Source organism: Crotalus tigris, unplaced genomic scaffold (genome assembly GCF_016545835.1).
Source record: "Crotalus tigris isolate CLP2741 ecotype Arizona unplaced genomic scaffold, ASM1654583v1 scf7180000024339.11422700, whole genome shotgun sequence".
Taxonomy (NCBI): Eukaryota; Metazoa; Chordata; class Lepidosauria; order Squamata; family Viperidae; genus Crotalus; species Crotalus tigris.
Window position 1 is genome coordinate 10,858,843 of NW_024100509.1, and position 21,091 is coordinate 10,879,933.

Below are 21,091 nucleotides of genomic sequence, written 5' to 3' on the forward strand. Positions count from 1 at the left end.
ACCCTGTACTTCAGCCAGAGTGTCAATTTTGTGTTGATGTGACTATGAGGATGCTGTGATGGCCACAATTATGAAATATGGTCATAAGTCCCCTCTTGTTCAGCAGCATCACAACTTTGACCACTGGATGGGGAATACTTGTATTTTAGGAGTGGGGGGGCTTGATGAGAGCAATGTAGTGGTTAAGATGTTGAACTAGAAATTAGCAGATGAGATTTCTAGTTTTCCCCTAGCACAGGGGAAGGCCACCTTGGCTCTTTTATGACTCATGGACTTCAACTCCCAGAATTCCTGAGCCAGCATGGCTCAGCATGGAACCTCTCCCTTTCCCCTCAGCATGGCTGGCTCAGGAATTCTGGGAGTTGAAGTCCACGAGTCATAAAAGAGCCAAGGTTGCCTACCCCTGTCTTAGCATGAAAAGTGGCTGGATGACTTTGGGCCTGTCTCTCCCTCTCTCTCAGCCCAACCCACCTGGCAGGGTTGTTGTTGCTGTGGAAAAGGCGAGAGGTTATGTATGGTGCCTTGAAATGTATACAATGATTTTCCGGAGAGATGGGTGGCAAACACATTTAATACATAAATAAAAATAATAACGGTAGGATACAAACCGAATAATAACAAATTAAATACTTGTCCCAATAAAGCTCCTTGTTTTGCATTTAATCAGACCTTACCACAATGACTGTGGGAAATCAGTAGCAATTTCCTGCCGTTTTGATGTGCAAAGTTAAGAAAATTACTTAAAAAAAAAAAAGATCGTCGAGATTGAAATCGTTAAAGCAAAGCAAAAGTTTACCAGGAGATGAAGAAAAATCCCTTCTCCCCATTCTCCTCATGTCTCTACCCCCTTTGCATTATCTCCCCATCGGGATCTTTCCCCCCATTTCCTTGCCAATTGCCCGTCCTGATCGGTTTACCCACAACCAGCGCACCACCACAAACACACAAACATACCAACAACGATAACAGCGCGCGCTCCACGGTTCGAGGCTCAGCCCGCTGCCCCTCGCACCTCAGTCCACAAACCCCCGTTTAAACCAAGTCCGTTGAACCTGGCTCGCTGCGCCGCACCAGCCCAGCCCGCGGAACTACAGGCGCGGAGCTGCACGTGAGAACCCTAACGCAGCTCTTCCAGCAAGGAGCAGCCCGGGGGCACAAAGGAGGCAGCTTTAGGATCTTCGGTTAGCTTCCCTCCGGCGGCGGGCGAGCCAAGGAAGACCCCCTCCCCCCGGACAGGGCGCACAAGTCATCCCGTCGTCCGGTCTCTGCGGAGGGTCCGGTGAGCCGCGCCCGGCGTCGCTGTGTGCGGGGCATCGGGGGCGGGCACAATTCTGCCAGCAGCGAGTCCCCCCCCCCATACACACACACGCGTGCTCCTCTCGCTCTTTCTCCCCGACTCGGCTCGGTCGGGAGGAAGCCTGGGCGCCGAGCCTGGCTTGTTGCTTGCTGCTGCCGCTACCGCCGCTTGGCTGCCTCCGCCTCCCGGTAGGCTGCGCTGTGCTCAGCGTTGCCGGCTGGGAATCGCCCCCTTTTTCTTCTCCCCTCCCCTCGGAGGCCCCCTGAGTCAGGAGTTGCTACCGCCAGCGCTGCTCCGCGCGGCTCCAGTCCCGCGCTGCCTCGGGAAGGGAAGGGAAAGAGCCGCGGCGATTGCAGCAGCAGCAAGAGCACCGGCGGCGGCGCTCGGCTCCCGGCTTCTTCCGCCTGGCACCTTTCGGTCAATGGATACCTTATGCTGCTGGGAAGCAGCTGCCAAGCTCCGGAGCTGATCCACCGGCTGGAAAGAAGGGTGTGTGTGTGTGTGTGCGATTCCTTGGCGGTTGGCCGAAAAGGCGCGCGGCGCGGATCTCTTCTGGCCGGCTTGAAAGAGTGAGCGGGGGGGGGCGGTGGATGGAGACGCGGGAGAGATTCGGGAAGCGCGAACCTTTGCAAAGTTTGACTCTTTTTCCTTTCTCTTCCATTTATTTATTTATTTGCTGTTTTTTTTTTTTTGTTTGTTTGTTTGCAAAGTTGCCCCGGGTCAGTGGAAAAGCCGCCGGTTTCCCGGCTGCAAGCGTGGGAAGCGCCGGAGCTCCTGATGAACCGCGTTTAAGGGGAAAGAGAGAGAGAGAGCCGAGCTTGACCTGAGCTGGGCTTTTTCTGCTTTTCCTTTGCAACTTGGAAGAATGATAGTAATAATAAGAGGAAAAGTTCTTGCATGATTTCCAGACCCTCCGCTGCCCCCCCCCCCACCCCAAGAAGCAGTATTTGTAGTTTGGACTAGCAGGTTGCTTGGCTGCTCCCCTTCTTTGCTCGTAGGGCGCGCGCGCTGCCCTTTGCAAAAGACGGAGCCCCCGCGGTTTTGCATTGCAAGGTGCAAATCGGCGGCGGCGGCGGAGGAGGATCGCGCGTGCGGAAGCTGGAAAGGCTGGCTGTACTCCGGTCGGAGCAAGATTGCAAGGAGCGGAGAGATAATAAGAACTGCTGCTTTTCGCCTGCTGGGTTAGCAAACACACCAGCCCCGGGCGCTGGGGCGTGCAGGAGAAGAATGTCTCCTGTCTCCCGCTGTCTTTTTTTTGGGGGGGGGGGGTGTATGTGTGGAGGGAGAAGAAGCTATGTTTCTCAAGGCATGCAAAAAAAAAAGCGCGGCCGAATGGGGAGCGGGCTGGAGATATAGCCGATTCCCACGGTGGCAAATCCCTGCGGCGGGCTGGGTTGCCAACCGGAGGAGCCGCGGCTTGGCTACCTTGTGCGGCTAGGGAGGCGGGCGTGTGTGTGGGGGGGAGGGATCCCGGGGATGCGGAGGTGTGGAAGAGTCAGACGGCTGCAGCTCCCGCCGGAGAGCGAAAGCAATGTTCATTTACTGGAAATTCCCTGCGGGAGTCGCGCGAAGGGAAAAAGCTTGGAGCGCTGACTGTAACCGGAGCTCCTTTGATTAACAATTCAGATTTTTTTTTTCTTCCCTTCCCGCCGCCACACCATTGATAATTAAGATCCGGTGCCTTCCGCACTGTCGCCGGGGCTGATGAGCTTTGGCAGGCAAGGTTTGGAAAGGGGGAAAAAAAGAGCCTCCGGATTGGGCTTGATTTGAAACGAAGACTTTTTTTTTTCCACCCTAGGACGTAATTCCATCTAGACCGCAGGGTCCCCTGAGCAGGTGCAGAGTGCTGCCACCCTTCCGCCGATCCACAAAGGTTGTCTGAAGCAAAACAGTTGCTTTGCTGCTGGATAAAGGAGGCTTAAATATTCTTCTAGGTCGGGGCAGCTTCTGCTGAGTTAGCAATGCTTTTTAATTCCCCCATCCCTTCCCTGGCATCGGTAAAATTGGGTATATTTTATTCTTAAAGTAAGTAAACGTGATTGGTCTGCTATGGCGGGTTCATCTACTTCGCTTACCCAAGTCACAGAAAGAACTAGGGGTGGGTGTTCTCACAACCTACAAGCTTGGGAGATGTTAATCTTGGTTGTGCTTATGTGGCTCCCATTGCTCACCTTGGTTGGGTTTATGTGGCTTTTACACTCAGCAGGCTGGCTCGTTCCTCCTGTAACCAGGTCAAACTTGCTGTGTGAATGCACTCGGAGTGCCTCCCCTAAATACTGCATATAGACTGTCAAATCTATAAATGATGACATGCGCCGCACATGTAATGTCATGCAATGTGTGTATACACCACCATCTCTTCAAGACAAGGGTGAAATAGCCCGATTTCTCTGCAGGAGAGCAATTTGAGAACATGGGAAGCTGCATAAACTCTGCAGCTTCCCCGCTCTTTCAGCGCTGCTTGGTGTAGGCACAGTAAAATATCATACAGTAGTATAGCATTTCCTCCGGTTAATGATTTTAGCAGAAAGGGTCTCCAGAGCCCTCCACTTCCATCCCCTTCCAACTTGGATAAAATTCCCTATCAGAAAGGAGAGAACATCTCTCTTCCCCCCCCTCCATCCACCCCTCCCTAAAATAACTAGCTTTCCAGATGGCAGTGATCTGGGTAAATGTTGGCTTAAAGGAGCTCAGACGCATTCAAAGCTACAGTACACTTTTCTCTTTGGATGAGATTCATGCAACTTAGAGACAGACATAGAGAATGGATGAATGCTGGGGGATAAAACTCTTATCCACACAGGTTGTCTGAAGCAAAACAGTTGCTTTAATCTGGATAATGGCAGCTGCAGCCCGGAGTATCCAGTAGTTCCTTTGAGGAGGGCAGATCTTAAGTAGAGCGTGCTTGTTTTGTGGCTATTTGCTATTCCCCACTATCCTGTTCTTTCTCCACTGCCTCCTCACCCCCACCCCACCCTCCCAAGGTTATTTCTTTGTGTCTTTGTTTTATGGTTCAGGGGATCTCCAGCAGTTGGTATCCTTGGTTCCAAATCCAATTAAAACAAATACAAATGTGAGGGGATCAGGCAGGCACAATGTGTCCCCAGCTAGCCCAATCAAACTCACCTTAAAAAAAAAAAAAAGCTGATGCTTGGAGGAAGTCCCTCCTTTCTTTCTCTCTTTACTTGCTTGCTCCTTTGCCAAATCTGTCTGGTTTTTTTTGGGGGGGGGGAAGGAGGCTTTCAAAACATTTAAGCCAGCTTCAATTTTGGGCTGCTTCTTGCTAGCGTTGCAAAGCATCCAACTTCCTTTAGGGCTTCCCTCTGTCTCCCCTTCTGCCCGCCTCTGACTTTATGAATGATGATTCATACGGCTTCTGGCAGAGCCTTCCAACGGTTATAAAGACAGTTTGACCAAATTTAGCAGGGGAGACATACCTAAGCATTCAAAAATAGCCGATTGCAACAGTTTCTGTAAAAAAGTCCAGCCTTGTCTTTAGGTCAAGAAAAGAAACAGATACAATCGTGGCTGCTGAGCTTGGCTATTCTGCCTTAGGAGAATTCAACCATTCTGATTTATGGCTAAATGAGATCTACAGGTATTCCTCTACTTGCAACCGTTCATTTAGAGACTGTTTGAAGTTATGACAGCACTGGAAAAACATGACTTACAACCAGCACTTAACAAGTGTCATAGGAGTCCCATGGTCTTATGATGAAAATTTGGCGAAAGTCTGCCAGCATGTATTTATGATGGTTGCACGATTCCTGGGTCACAGGATCCCCATTTCTGACCTTCCCAGCTAGGGGAAATGAACAAAACCAATGGGGGGGGGAACACTGTATCGTGCTTAATGACCATGTGATTCACTTAATAACCATAGCAAAAAGTTGTAAAATCAGGTGCTACTCACTGAACCGCATTGCTTAGCGATGGAAATTTTGATTGCAATTCTGATTATAAGCTGAGGACTACAGGCATACATATAAATTCATTATTCAACCTTGATTATAACAAGCTTACTATGATGTATGTGCCTGATTAATAAGCCACAGGAAATTATGGTTTGTTTAAATTTGGTTTGTCAGATAGTAATAGTAGTAAAGTTGGAAGGGACCTTGGAGGTCATCTAGTCCAACCCCCTGCTCGGGTTCTCAACCTTTGGGTCGCGACCCCATTTGGGGTCGAACGACCATTTTACGGGGGTCGCCAAACAACGCGATCCGCCATTTTTTCCCTCAGGGCCACGCCGCACATGGGGGCGCCGCCGCGGCGCCTCCTTATGACCGGGGTCGCCATATAAAAAGGTTGAGAACCACTGCTCTATAGTTTGTGGGGTATAGAGGTGGATTTCTGGTGTTTGACCTTGCTAGTGTTTAAATATCCTAACAACTATTGGATGAAAGCAACCAGCTTACATTTTCTATAAGTTGCTGCCGTCTTGTGAATTCTAGCATCCTGAGTGTATTAACCTTAATCCCAGGACCTCAAGTTCACATCTTGACCCAGGGACAAGGTATGAGGTGAACCTAGAGCCTGCAAAGTGATGGGAAACACTTTTTTTTTAATTAAGGATTTTTTCATCCAAGTTATCCTGATCTCTCTTCAAATAAAAGGTATCATAGCAATGGCTTTAGGACAGTGGTTCTCAACCTGTGGGTCGAGACCCCATTTGGGGTCGAAGACCATTTCACGGGGGTCGCCAAACAACGCAGTCCGCCATTTTCCCCCCCTTTTCCTTAGCTGTGCTACTCCCTTTTATTCTATTGGCTTTTGAAAGCCAATAGAATAGACTCTCTTGAATAGAGTCTAATTCTATTGGCTTTCAAAAGCCAATAGGAATTGTCCAGGCTGTTTCTGCCCTGCTGAGCCCGCCAGAAGTCCCATTCTGCAAACGGTGCTGCACCGTAAGTAGTCTTCGACTAACAACCGGTTGAGTAGTCCTCGACTTACGACTGGTTGGGGGTCGCAGCATTAAAAAGGTTGAGAACCACTGCTTTAGGATGATGATCAACCAGGACAAAAGTAAAAATTGCCGTTTTGTCAATTTCCTAACTTATGTAAACCTATTGATTGGACCTGCCTTAGGGTGAGAAATATATGCTTTAGAGCAGAGGTCCCCAACCTTTTGGGTACCAGGGACTGGGTTATGTGAAGAGAGATTTTTCTGAGGATTGGAGGGGCGTTGTTTTGTGTGCTGCCCACATCCCGCAGATGGGGCTTTGCTTATTTGTGCGGCCCGGTTGCTAGCATGCCACGGTCCGGTACCGATCCATGGACCAGGGGTTGGGGACCCATGCTTTAGAGAACTCATTCCATCCATCAACTCACAAAGAGTCTAAGACAGGGGTCTTCAAACTTGGCAACTTTAAGACTTGTGGACTTCAACTCCCAGAATTCCTCAGCCAGCGCTGGCTGGCTGAGGAATTCTGGGAGTTGAAGTCCACAAGTCTTAAAGTTGCCAAGCTTGAAGACCCCTGGTCTAAGACAAGATTAACAACAGGTTCTATAATATGGAAACAATAAAAGTACAAATAAATCTGGTTGTTCCTTTGTTTGGAAAAAAAATGGAAGAAAAGACAATCAGGTTCTTTTGTTTTGTCACAAAAGGTGTGCTGTAGTGTTGTTTTTTATTTATTTATTTTCCCTATTGGGGAAAGAGCATTAAGCATCCAATCCCTGCTTATCAAAATTAATTTCCATGGGTTAACTCTGAGTTGAGTCTGACCTCAGGTACCGGGTAAGTAAAAACCAAGATGATAATCCACTTTTGGAAAGGGGCAGTATATTTTAAATGAGTTGTGAGATCTGCTCAGACCTCAACAACAGCGTATGTATGTGTCCGTATTCTGAACTGTCAACATATCTGGTTATTCCTGATTGATTTTATTTTTAACTAGATGCATCTCTTGGACCAAAGGGGTTTCGATTCTAGATTTTGTTCAATGCTCTTTAAAGCCAGACAAAGTCTTTTTCAATCCCCAAATCGTCCACTATGAATTTCTATTGAGATTCCACACGATAGCCTTTTTTTTCAGGTACAATAAACCCTTGATTTTATAGCCTAGTGCAGAAAAAGGGTACAAAATGTCCACAAAATCCTCATGGAATGCATACAATGACAAATGGGAATTGACATCTTCATAGAAGAATGCAAGCAAGTTTAGTTTGCTCAGATTGTACTGGGCTGCAGCATGCCAGCAACCAGGCCGCACAAACAAGCAAAGCCCCATTTGCGGGATGCAGGCAGCACACAAAACCACGCCTCCTCCAGTCTGCGGGAATACCTGTCTCCCTGTAACTCAGTGGTTCTCAACCTGTGGGTCGGGACCCCATTTGGGGTCGAACGACCATTTCACGGGGATCGCCAAACAACGCAGTCCGCCATTTTTTCCCCCCTTTTCCTTAGCTGTGCTACTCCCTTTTATTCTATTGGCTTTTGAAAGCCAATAGAATAGACTCTCTTGAATAGAGTCTAATTCTATTGGCTTTCAAAAGCCAATAGGAATTGTCCAGGCTGTCTCTGCCCTGCTGAGCCCGCCAAAAGTCCCATTCTGCAAACGGTGCTGCACCAGTTGAGTAGTCCTCGACTTAACGACCGGTTGAGTAGTCCTCGACTTACGACCGGTTGGGGGTCGCGGCATTAAAAAGGTTGAGAACCACTGATGTAACTAGTCCCTGGTGCCCAAAAGGTTGGCGACCTTGTGAAAGAAACCTTATGCTAGAGGTTCCCAACATTTGGGCACCAGGGACCGGTTCCATGGAGAGAGGTTTTTCTGTGACTCAGAGGGGGCGTGGTTTTGTGTGCTGCCTGCATCCTGCGGATGGGGCTTTCCTTGTTTGTGCGGACTGTTTGCTGGCATGCCGCGGCCCGGTACTGGTCCACGGACCAGGGGTTGGGGATCCCTGCCTTAAATCATTGTGACATCCAGCCAAGAGAACTAGAAGCTGCAGCTACAACAAACAAAGGCCTGTTAAGTCAAGTACTGTAATGGGCAGAAAACAAAACCATGAAGAACAGGAGAAAGAGCCGTAACTAAGACTACACTCAAATAAAAGGAATTTTTGAGTCTTGGGGCAGAGGTAAAATTTGAGGAAGCATTTCAAACAGGACCCTGGGAATGAAATGGGAAGTCCTCAACTTACGACCACCATTGAGCCCAGAATTTCTGTTGCTAAGTGAAATATTTGTAAAGTGGTTTGGCCCCATTTTACGACTTTTCTTGCCACAGCTGTTAAGTGAATCACTGCAGTTGGCAAATTAGTAACAGCTGTTAACTGAAACTGGCTTCCCCATTGACTTTGATTGGAAGAAGGTGGTATGACTCCTGCACACAGAAGCCGTCATAAATATGAGGCAGTTGCCAAGCATCTGAAGTTTGATCATGGGAATGCTGCGATGTCGAAAGTGTGAAAAATGGTCATGTTACTTTTTTCAATGACGTAACTTTGGTCACTAAATGAACTATTGTAAGTCGAGGACTACTTGTACAATCGGATTTGTCGAACTCTTTTTACTGTAACCTTATAATAAAAGTAGTATTAGCTTATATTTTTTTGATTTGGTCTACCTCAGAGAGCTGACATTAAAGCTTCTTCCTATTCCCCAAGATTGTTCCTTCTGCTCATTAACAGGTAGTCCTTGATTTATGTCTGCAATGGAGCTTTCCCATCATGGCAGTAAGATGTAACACTCATACAATGGGTTGGTCAGGTGTTACAACCTTATTTTGCAGCAGATGTTAACCAAACCAGTGCTATGGGTGCCATTTTGCCAAAAAAACAAACGAACAAAAAAAAAACAGAAGTAAATGAATTTCCATTGCTAAGCAAGACGGTTGTTAAGTCACACTCAATTTTAACAGTCTTTTTTGCTATGGTTGCAGTTATTAAGTGAATCATGTCATTAAGTGAAGTCTGGTTTTTCCTGCTTTGACTTTGCTTGTTGGAAGCTGGCTGGTTGCAAATGGGAATCATGTAATCCCAGGACGCCGCAATCACCATAAATACATGCGGGTTGTCAAGTGCCTGAATTATGATCACGGGATCACGGAGATGGTCATAAATCTGAGGACCAATTGTAAGTCACTTTTTGCTGTAAGTTGAGGACTAACTATAAGTTACCTTAAGCTCTGTGGATAATTATACGTTTTAATTTGATGCTGGAAGGCCAGAAATATGGGTGAGGAAGAAATGCCCAAGATAGGGCCTTTGTGCTTCCCCCCCCCCAAAAAAAAATTAGATTGAAAAGTCCCTGCTGGACAATTCTTTAAGAATGGGCAGATTGGCCTTGAAAAGCCAAATGTTAAAATAAATCAAGGTTCTGAAGATTGCCAGTGGTATGAAAATGTTGAATTTTAGGAGTGTTTCTTGGGCTGGAGAAAGGAGAGTGGACAGTGAATATCCTTCAGATCAGTTTCTTGTAAGTGCAAGAGTGATAAGCTTCCAATGTAGCATTTTAAGAACGTGTACTAAGATTTCAACATACATAAAAACTGTTGGTATCTGTCCTTTCTTGCATTTAAGCCTGTACGAGAGGGATGTCCAATCCTGGCAACTTTTAAGACTTGTGGACTTCAACTCCCAGAATTTTTCATGGTTTCTGGAGTTGAAGTCCACATATCTTCAATCTGCTAAGGTTGAGAAACACTGTGATAGATCATGGCCCAGATATTGAGAATCCCTGCTTTACTTTCTTCCTTTGCAGACTGTAGAAAATCTGAAAGCTCTGTCTATTTTGGATGTCAGTAATTTAGGTATATGAAATGTTATAGTCTGTCTATCACTGACCACAAATTCCAGATAGTAGAAGTTTCTTGTATCACACTCTGTTATAGTTTAGGACAAAGGTCCCCAACCTTTTGGGCACCAGGGACCGGTTCCGTGGAGAGAGGTTTTTCTGTGGATCGGAGGGTGCGTGGTTTTGTGTACTGCCTGCATTGCGCAGATGGGGCTTTGCTTGTTTGTGCGGACCGGTTGCTGGCATGCCGTGGCCCGGTACCAGTCCAAAGATCGGGAGTTGGGGACCCCTGGTTTAGGATATACAAATATTCATAAGCTATTTCTTTTGAAGAGGAATGAACTTCCCCTAGAGCAGTGGTTCTCAACCTGTGGGTCGGGACCCCATTTGGGGTCGAATGACCATTTCACGGGGGTCACCAAACAAGGCTGTGCGCCATTTTTCCCCCTTTTCTTTAGCCACGCCCCTGGCACCCAGTGATGTATAAGTGATTGGGGGTCACCACAACATGGGGAACTGTATTATGGGGTCGCGACATTAGAAAGGTTGAGAACCACTGCCCTAGAGTAAATTATCACCTGAAAATCAGAATTGTTTACTTGTAGTGCTTCTGTTTTAAGACTCTTAGCTCTCTCCAGGTCTTACCCACTCCAGGTAGCACTGAAGCTCTTGTAGAACTTTGTCCTATAATGCTGTACACGTAAATCCTTGATTTATGACAACAGTTTGGATCAGAATTTCCTTTGCTAAGCATGGTGGTTATTAAGAGAATCGCACCCATTATATGACCTTTTTTGTCTCGGTTGCTAAGCAAATCACTGCAGTTCAGTGAATCACATGTTAAGTGAATCCAGCTTCCCCCATTGACTTTGCTGATCAGAAGCTGGGTGGGAAGGTTGCAATTAGTGATCACATGATTCTGGAATGCTGCAACTATTGTGATAGTTGGTTGCCAAGCACCCAAGTTTTGATTACGTGACCATGGAGATGCTGTGATGGTTGTGTGAGGACTTGTCATAAATCATAATTTTCTTCAGTGCCCTTGTAGCTTCAGACAGTTACTAATTTGACCTGCGGAGCTTTGTACAATACAGGTAGTCTTCGACTTACAACAGTTCACTTAGTGACTGGTCAAAGCAACGAAAAAGGTGACTTATGAACATTTTTCACACTTTTCACATTGCAGCATCCAGGATCAAAATTCAGTTGCTTGGCAACTGGCTCGTATTTAGGACAGTTGCCATGTCCTGGGGTTACGTGACCAGTTTTTGCGATCTTCTGACAAGCAAAATCAATGGAGAAGCCAGATTCACTTAACAACTGTGTTACTAACTTAACAACTGCAGTGATTCACTTTACAAATGCGACAAGAACAGTCGTAAAACGGGGCAAAATTCACTTAACAAATGTTTCACTTCGCAACATAAATTTTGGGCTCAATTGTGGTCATAAGTCGAGGACTTTGAATATGGGGCACCAAATATAGACTGCATAGAGTTCGTATGAGTAAAATTGCTTTATGGTTCCGGTCCTGTATATAATGGAAACAGAATACATTATATTACCGTGCATTTTTCTTCCACAGTATGTCAGAAACATCGATCAGGGAAGATAAGGTGATTGATGGTATTAAAGACAGCCAGAAAGATTAACAGACTCGTATCATTTGTCTTCCACTGTTTTTCATCAGGCTAACTAAGGCTCTCTTAAGGGCGAAACCTTTAACTAGGGTCTATTGATATGGGTCAAAAATAGTCCTTCCTATCAAAATGGATATCCTCCTGGTTGAGGTGCAATCATCTTCTGAAATATTTTGCAAACATGGATGGAAAAGCAAAGGTTATCTTGTTCCAGATTAAAACTTTAAGGAAGCATCCAGGTAATCCCTGACATACAACAGCTTGTTTAGTGACCGTTCAAAGTTACAACGGCACTGAAAAATGTGACTTATGACCGTTTTTCACAGTTCCGACTTTGCAGCATCCCCATGATCATGTGATCAAAATTCAGATTTATTTATTTATTTATTTATTTGTGAGACTTATATACCACTTTAAGTGCAAGCACTCTCTAAGCGGTGTACACCAGTAAACAATGTATATATATATTTACATTGCCCCCAACAATCTGGGTCCTCGTTTTACCTACCTCGGAAGAATGGAAGGCTGAGTCAACCTTGAGCCGGTGAGATTTGAACCGCTGACCTGCTGAATACAGTCAGCTAAAGTGGCCTGCAGTACTGCACTCTAACTGCTGCGCCACCTCGGCTCATGCTTGGCAACTGGTTCATATTTTATGACCATTGCTGTGTCCCAAGGTCACGTGATCCGCTTTTGCAACCTTCTGACAAGCAAAGTCAATGGGGGAAGCCAGATTCACTTAACAACTGAGATGTTGACTTATCAGCTGCAGTGCTTCACTTAACAGCTGTGGCAAGAAAGGTCGTAAAATGGGGCAAAACTCTCTTAACACATATCTACTTAACAACATAAATTATGAGGTCAGTTGTGGTCATAGGTTGAGGACAGCCTGTATGCTGTTACTTCTTAAACGCAGTCAGGCTTACTGGGAATGGCATGGATACAAAACAAGCTTTGTGCAAGAGATAGGAAATGGTTCTTGATAAGTGAAGGGCCGTGCTTTGTCTGCCATTTCAATAAATGAGTGGCACCAGGGAAAATGCAAAAACACATTCCTTTTTGAAATCTGATAATTCCAAAGCGTTTAAACACAGGCTAAAAAGACACTGTCATCTAATTTTCATGTCAAACTGCGCCAAGACATTTTAGTAGTAGCTCTCAAAAAGAACCCTGTGGAGTGCACTAATGTTTTATGGTACAGGACATGTACCTGCAGGGTGCTCAGCCTAGTAAAATATCTGCAGTGGAGTACATGGATTGAGTTTAATGCTGTAAAATAAATGATAGCCATGTTCCTACATGTGGCTTCAGGTGAAATTTAAGACATCTTTTTGCAACATTTAACTTTTTTTTGGGGGGGGGGGAGAAGGAGGGATGGATAAATGCCAGTTTGAGCCAGGAGGAGCTAAGCACAAGCTGGTCAACAGGATTTCAAGTTTAAACAAACCTGGTGAAGCCTTTGCCTTGATTGATGCCATTATTATCCATTAGGCTTATACTTTGCAGTTTATTCAAATAATGGTCTGTTACAATTTTTCGCTGATGGAAACATAAATAGTTGAAAACAGTTGCAGTTTGAAAGCTTGCAAATGCGAGTAGATAAATAGGTACCACTATGCTGGGAAAGTAACGGGTAGCCTTTAGTTGTAGCCAACCGTCAGCTGATGCAAGTGGAAAAGATTGAGCAAAAGAAGAAAATGTAGACACCTTTCCTAAAAGGAGAAGGTCGAGCAATAACATACTCAAAGATGACCTATATCAGGGGTCCCCAACCCCCAATCCGGTCCATGGACTGGAAACGGGCCGTGGCATGCCAGCAACCGGTCCACACAAACAAGCAAAGCCCCATCTGCGAGATGCAGGCAGCACACAAAACCACGCACCCTCCGTTGCACGGAAAAACCTCTCTCCACGTAACCAGTCCCTGTTGCCCAAAAGGTTGGTGACCTCTGACCTAAAGGACCACAACTGAGCCCAAAATTTCTGTTGATAAGCAAGACAATTGTTTAAGTGAATATTGCCACATTTTATCACCTTTCTCTACTGCCATTGTTAAGTTAGTAACTTGGTTGTTAAGTGAATCTGGCTTCCACACTGACTTTGCTTATCAGAAGGTCACAAAAGATGATCACATGACCCTGAGACACGACCACCCCCATAAAAATACATGTCATAAAAATACATGTCCAAAATACAAGCATCTGAATTTTGATCATGGGACCAGGGGGATGTTGCAGTAGTCGTAAGTATGAAAAACAGTCATAAGAGCCGAGGTGGCACAGCAGTTAGAGTGCAGTACTGCAGGCCACTTTAGCTGACTCTGTTCAGCAGGTCAGCGGTTCAAATCTCACCGGCTCAAGGTTGACTCAGCCTTCCATCCTTCCGGGGTAGGTAAAATGAGGACCCAGATTGTTGGGGGCAATGTAAATATATATAGACATTGCTTACTGGTGTACACTGCTTAGAGAGTGCTTGCACTTAAAGCGGTATATAAGTCTCATAAATAAATAAATAAGTCATTTTTTCTTTCAGTACTGTTGTAACTTTGAACAGTCATTAAGTGAATTGCTATAAGTTGAAGATTACCTGGATGTGGTATCCCCAAGGTATATCCCTGCCAGATAGCTATAAATTATGACAGAAGATATTGAAAACTACCTAATGGTTTATACCAGGGATAGGCAACCTTGGTTCTTTTATGACTCGTGGACTTCAACTCCCAGAATTCCTGAGCCAGCCATGCTGAGGGGAAAGGGAGAGGTTTCCAAGCTGAGCCATGCTGGCTCAGGAATTCTGGGAGTTGAAGTCCACAAGTCATAAAAGAGCCAATGTTGCCTAGCCCTGGTTTAAACTAAGAATTTTCATGAAGTTCCTGGTGGATTTGCAGTAAAGAGATAGGATGGATTGGATGAATGGATTGATTAATCTGCTAAGAGAATCAGGAAAAGTAGTTAATTTAAATCCTTCAAAGGAAAGTCATCTGCCATTTTGCTGCTAAGCCAGCTGTGCTCCTAGAATACGCGTGAGAGGCTATCGTGATGTAACATTCTTCTCAGGGCATTTGGAGAAACAGTAAGCTTGGTATGTATAAATGTATTTTAAGATTTAATAAAGGGAGAAAAAAAATCTCGGCCTGTATTTTTACCCTCTGCTATTTTCCAAGTAGCACAAGCTTCAGCCTTACCCCCACCAACATTTATCTTAGTTTCATGGTTTTCTTCCACATGCACTAAAAATAGCATTAAAACTTCCCCCAAATTTCTGGGTGTTTTTTTTTTCCTCAGCAGACCGGATTTCTACAAATTCTAGGGTTGGCTTGACCTGATCTTGCTTAAAATAATGCTGGTTTTGGCTGCAGTTTCTGATAGAAATAACCCATAATTGGAAATGTACTTTGGATAATGAATTAGATGGTGATGGTTTATTGTATTACAAAAATTCTCAGTATTTATTTAAATGAATTGTACTTGGTCCTTCAACATAATAAGCCATTCAGGATTGGTGTTGTGCGTAAATTGGTGGAGAGAGAATTCTGTATACCTAGAGGAGAGATGGAGTACAAAACGTAAGAAGTAATTGGGCAGCTGTACAAGTACTTGAATTACAATAATTCATTTAGTGACTGTTCAAATGTACAATGGCACTGAAAAAAGTGACTTAACCACCGTTTTTTACCCTTAATGATCCTTGCAGCATCCCCATGATCACGTGATCAAAATTTAGATCCAAATACCAAATTTAATCCAAATACTCTGGATTAAAATCATTTGGGGTCGAACGACCATTTCACGGGGGTCGCCAAACAACGCAGTCCGCCATTTTTTTCCCCTTTTCCTTAGCTGTGCTACTCTCTTTTATTCTATTGGCTTTTGAAAGCCAATAGAATAGACTCTCTTGAATAGAGTCTAATTCTATTGGCTTTCAAAAGCCAATAGGAATTGTCCAGGCTGTCTCTGCCCTGCTGAGCCTGCCAAAAGTCCCATTCTGCAAACGGTGCTGCACCAGTTGAGTAGTCCTCGACTTACGACCGGTTGGGAGTCGCGGCATTTAAAAGGTTGAGAACCACTGGATTAGAGGGCATTGTTCCACCTTGCAGAAATGATGGGGGCATCGGACATTTTGTGCGTATTGTTCTCTGCAGGAGAAATGTTGCTTTAGGACAGGGGTCCCCAATTTCTGGGCCGCAACCCCACAACTAGGCCTTGAACTGTTTTGAAATCGGGCCGCAGAAGTGGCGGATGATGTGTGGACACATCCCCGCTTGCACGAGCACTGGGCAAGCGTGTGGGCATGCACACTCCATTTGCGGGAGCGGCGTGTAATAGCAATAGCACTTAGCAAGTTTTCAGTCAGCATATTATCCCAACAATCTTGGTCCTCATTTTATTGACCATGGAAGGATGGACGGCTGAGTCAACCTTGAGCCAGTTAAAGGAATCGAACTCCTGGCAATGCAAGCTTGCCTGCTGCTCGCATGGTACCATTCCCTTCCCACCACACACACACCAATCTGCAAAGCCGGAAAAGTTGGGGAACTCTTGCTTTAGAAGACCTTTGCTCTTTGCCAGCAGTTATGTTGTGAAGTATGGCTGCATTAATATCTGAAAGCAACTTGAGTATTTCATTAAGCATGTTGGCTTCAGACTCGGCAGCTTGTATTATATCTCAAGGGATCCAGACTGCTGAATTACGTGAGGTATGATGAACTGGGTAATTAAAGAAATATCCTGTGTGCCCGTGTGTTCCTTAGAGCAGCCTTTCTCAACATCTTATATTCCCTGTCCCATCAATTATTCTTGTCAAGTGGAGTGGGTCCTCCCAAAGTCTCTTTTTGAAAGAAGGACGTTTATATAGGGGTGATACTATTTTATTTTATTTTTATTGTATTGCATTGCATTGTTTAGTCCTTACAACAGTTCATTTAGTGACATTTAAGTTAACAATGACACTGTTAAAAGTGAGTTATGACCAGTTTTCACACTTGCAACCGTTGCAGCATCCCCATGGTTGCGTGTTCAACATTCAGATGTTTGGCAACTGGCATGTATTTGTGACGGTTGCAGTGTCCTGGGATCATGTGATAATCTTTTGCAATCTGGCAAGTAAAAACTCAATGGGGAAAGCCAGATTCATTTAACAACCGTTTTACTAACTTAACAGCTGCAGCGATTCATTTAACAACTGTGGCAAGGAAGGTCGTAAAATGGGGGAAAATCCACTTAACGGTCTCGTTTAGCAACAGAAATGTTGGGCTCAATTGTGAGGACTATGCATAGGGATATTGTCACTATGTTTATCATTCACAGTAAGATTTAAAGTTTCAAGAGCTCAAAAGTTTAACGATTTCAGGGTTTTCAGGATTTAAAGTTTTATGGACTTAACCATGGATTAACCGTAACAGGTCCTTACTTAGCGACTGCTTGTCCAGCAAACATTCGACTTACAGTGAGACTTAAAAATGAAAGTTATGACCAATTCTTGAAGTTGTGGCCATTGCAGCATTCTAGTAGTCACACGATCACACTTTGAAGTCATTGGCAACGTGCCCCCATTTAGGAGGGTCCCGGCGTTCTGTGATCACGTGACTCTCCTTTGCAAACCTCCCAGCTGGTTCCTGACCAGCAAATCAATAGTGAAGCCAGCAGATATTGACAGTGATCATGTGATGACCCACACTGCTTAGTGTTGGAATTGCTGGCCTCAAATGTGGTCAGTAAGTGACAACCACCTGTAGTGTTTGGGAACCGCTGACTTAGCATCATGAACTGCTATTTCAAGTTCAGTCTCCACAGCTTGTCCTTGACTTACAACTGCAATTGAACCCGGAAATATGGTTGTAAGTCATGCCAGTCGTTAAGCGAGTCATATGACTATACCCAACTTTATTTATGAATTTATAATATTTATGACTCTTTTTGTGGCAGTCATTAAGCAAGTACTGCGGTGATTAAGCAAACTCATTGCAGTGGGTGTTTTTTTTTTTCCCCGGAAACAAGAAATAAGGATCAGTTTGGGGCAAAAAATGCCCAAGTTGTCGAGTGCCAAAATCCGATCGTGTGAACTTTTGGAACTTTGAATCTAAGCCGTAAATCAGAGTTCTCCAACCTTTCCGGGCTCGTGACCCGGAGGGGAGAGCAGCTTCCAAATTACTGCATGTGCGCGCGCATGCACACACACAAATAGGCTCACGCCCACTGGCTCAGTATTAGCGGCTGCATTTGTGCATGCACCATGTGCTGGCGCCATGCACATGTGTGAGTGGCTGCACACCCCCAGCAATGGCTAGCACCCATTTGCGCATGCGCGAATGGGCTGCACGTACCCCTTCGCTAGTGTCCTGTTCGTGCATGCACAAATGGGACGCACACATCTCCGTGCTAGCCTTCCCATTTGCAACCACATGAATGCGCAAATGGCTGTGGGCGCTAGTACGAGTGGGGGGGGGATATGCACCCACACGTGTGTGCCTTGCCCACCCATTTCTGTGGCCCATGGGTTAAATGAATCTGGCTTCTCCCATTGACTTTGCTTGTCAGAAAGTTCCAGAAGGTGATCACATGATCTCGGGACATGCAACTGTCATAAATTTGAACCAGTTGGCAAGCATCTGAATTTGGATCACATGACCATGGGGATGCAGCAAAGGTCATAAGTGTGAAAAACAATCATTTTTCAGTGCCGTTGTAACTTTGAATGGTCACTAAATATACTGTTACAAATTGAGGGCTACCTGTATTTTCACTGGTAGGCTTTGGGGAAACATCAGATAATTGGCGTTGGAAATTTTTTTTTTTTTTTAAAGATTCAAGGGTGAAGCCCAAGGCAGAAGAACAGATACTTGCTGATGCTTTATGTCTCCCCCCCCCCCTATTTTGGATAATGACTAAACTTCATTATTATGAGTTAGTTGCTGTTTGGTTCACTCTGCATATGCAAAAAAAAAAAAAAAGCCCATCCTTGTCTTGTCACATTAGGATTCTTTCTCTTCTATGTCAAGCTTTGGAAGAAATCCAAAATTCTCCAGCTTTACTGGGAGAGCAGAAAATAGAAATGTCAAATCGGGCAGTTGGCCAAGCAGAATGAGGGTACATGGATCCCACAAGACCATTCCAAGCGAATGCAAAGCTGCAAAGTCTCTAAATAAGGACCACTCTGATCTGCATGATATACATGACTTTCAGTTACAAAATTATTTGATTTTAGCACAGTGGAACCAAATGAATGCCATCTGCCCACCAGTATTCTGAGGCAGATCTACTTGTCACCAAAAAACCAAAACCCTCTTCTAAATAATACCTTCACCTTGGCCTCAGTGTCTCTATTCATAAAAACCGTTGGAAACTTGGCCCCGTGACATATTCTAATATTTCATGCCTCACAAGTAGAATTGGATGAAAAAAAAAAAGTGCCATGCCTTATCCCAGAAATCAAACACTGTGGCTACTGAAGCAATCTATGAAGGTGTCATGAAGGTTAATGGAAGCCAATCTTATTAACATAAGCCGAGCTTTTTGTCTCTGTGCCAAATCTACATATGCTGGTTGTCTTTCTCTCTCTCTCTCTCTCTCTCCCCCCCCCCCTTTCTTAATAATCCAGCCTTTCTCCTCAACTGGGTGATGTCCTTTCCTGGATGGACAGTTAATATTTTGCCCCTTTGCTATTAGGTTTGAATTTAGGCCCAGTCAGCAAAAATCGATTGACAGCAGATTTATGACAAAAGCAAAGTCGTTCTTCACACAGCCTACTATTAACTGCTGTGAGATGTGATGGTGGCCACTACCTTGAGTTCACTCCAGATGTGATGAGTCAGTTTTCTTGCTTCATTTGCATGCTGCCATAAAGCAAAGGATAGTGTTAAGTTTTCACTCTGAAGGACAGGCTCAAACGAAGAGAGGCGGTTTTGCCCTAGCTTTGTTCATCCTGTCATTCTGCGTCTAGCATGCTCACCTGTCCAGTTTATTTCCCAGGTAGGAATTGGATTCAGAACTTCATAGTTAAATGGGCGGCATATAAATTTAATGAATAAATAAGGACCCCCACGGTGAAAGAGGGTGGTAGGTTACAGTGAGGACAGATTAGCTTCTTTCATACAAGTAGCCCTTTAGTCCAATCACAGTTCAGACTAGAATTTCTGTTGCTAAGCAAAATGGTTGCTAAATGAGGCATGACTAAATTTAGGTCTTTTTGCCATAGGGGTTAAGCAAATCACTGCAGTTGTTAAATGAATCATATGGTTGTTAAGTGACTCTGACTTCTCCTCACCAGCTTCCGACAAGCAAAGTCAATGGGGAAAACAAGATTCGCATAATGACTGTATTTTTCATTTAACTGCAGTGATTTGCTTAAACACTGGTGGCAAAATAGTTCGTAAAGTAGTGCAAAACTCACTTAACAACTGCCTTGCTTAACGACAGAAGCCTTGGGCTCAATTGCTGTCGCAAGTCAGGACTACTGGAACCGTGTTTACTGTACCCGAGTCTCTTGAGTTTATCTCATTTTAATACATTTCTGAATATCTAATTTAGGAACGCTCAAGCTTTTTTCTATATGCGAGTAGAAACTTCATTGCGTTTCTTTGCTTGTGTGTTGGGAGGTCTGGACCAAAACCATAAGCAGGATCAGTTCAGCTTAATTTGAAGTAATTGAAATAAAATTAAAATAGCGATTGTAATAAAAGTTGATTTCATGGGTTCTTTTGCACAGCTCTAGGTCTATTTCTTGAGGGTTAACTTTTGTCCTTCCTTGTTTTGGTAGTCCAAAAATATCTTGCAAGAGAACAGAATGGGAATATTGGGGTGTGTGTTCTTTTTTCCCCAGAATTTACATGGTGACATTCGTGAAATGTGAATCGTCCTATCCGATTGATTTGAACAGTTGGGTGGTGCTTGAGACTTGATCTTCAAAAAGTATTTTGACATGCAGAGGAATATAATAGCAACATCTGGTCTGCAACAACTTAAACAGCTGTTCTTTTTGCTGCATGCATTCTTAGGAAAATACACAGCTGCTTTAATGAGTTGAAGACAGGTGCTGCGTTGATACCCCTTCACGCTATGAAGCATCTTTTACAGAGAGGAAACCATGTGCTGCACAGCCCTTTTGATTTATGAAAATCTAGCCCTATGAGCACGCATTTTGCCCAAGAGTTTATTCATTTCAAGATGTAGTTGGGAGATTATTTTGAAATATTAGTGCTAAAAATATGTCATAAAGCTTGCTAATATGTGCCTAGCATAAACTACTTAAAAACCTTTTCAGCCATTTTTAATCAGATATCCAATCCCCCTATTCTTTGTTTGCAAGATAATTTTTAGTTACTGAAGGGTATGTGTTTGGATAGTAAAACTACACAGTTTAATTGTAACTCCAGGATCAGGGGAGAATTGAATTGCAAACAAGCTGATAAAAAAAATC

At 44.4% G+C, this 21,091-nt stretch overlaps 1 protein-coding gene across 10 annotated transcripts in view; it reads left to right on the plus strand.

The window, feature by feature from the left end:
* The first annotated feature begins 561 nt into the window (after positions 1-561).
* Positions 562-21,091, plus strand: part of FAT3 (FAT atypical cadherin 3) — a 550,618-nt gene continuing 530,088 nt past the window's right edge. For all 10 annotated transcript variants that reach the window (XM_039325844.1, XM_039325847.1, XM_039325850.1 and 7 more), the window contains exon 1: positions 562-1,786. The gene's annotated coding sequence lies outside the window, so the exon portion shown is untranslated. The remainder of the gene's footprint in view (positions 1,787-21,091) is intronic.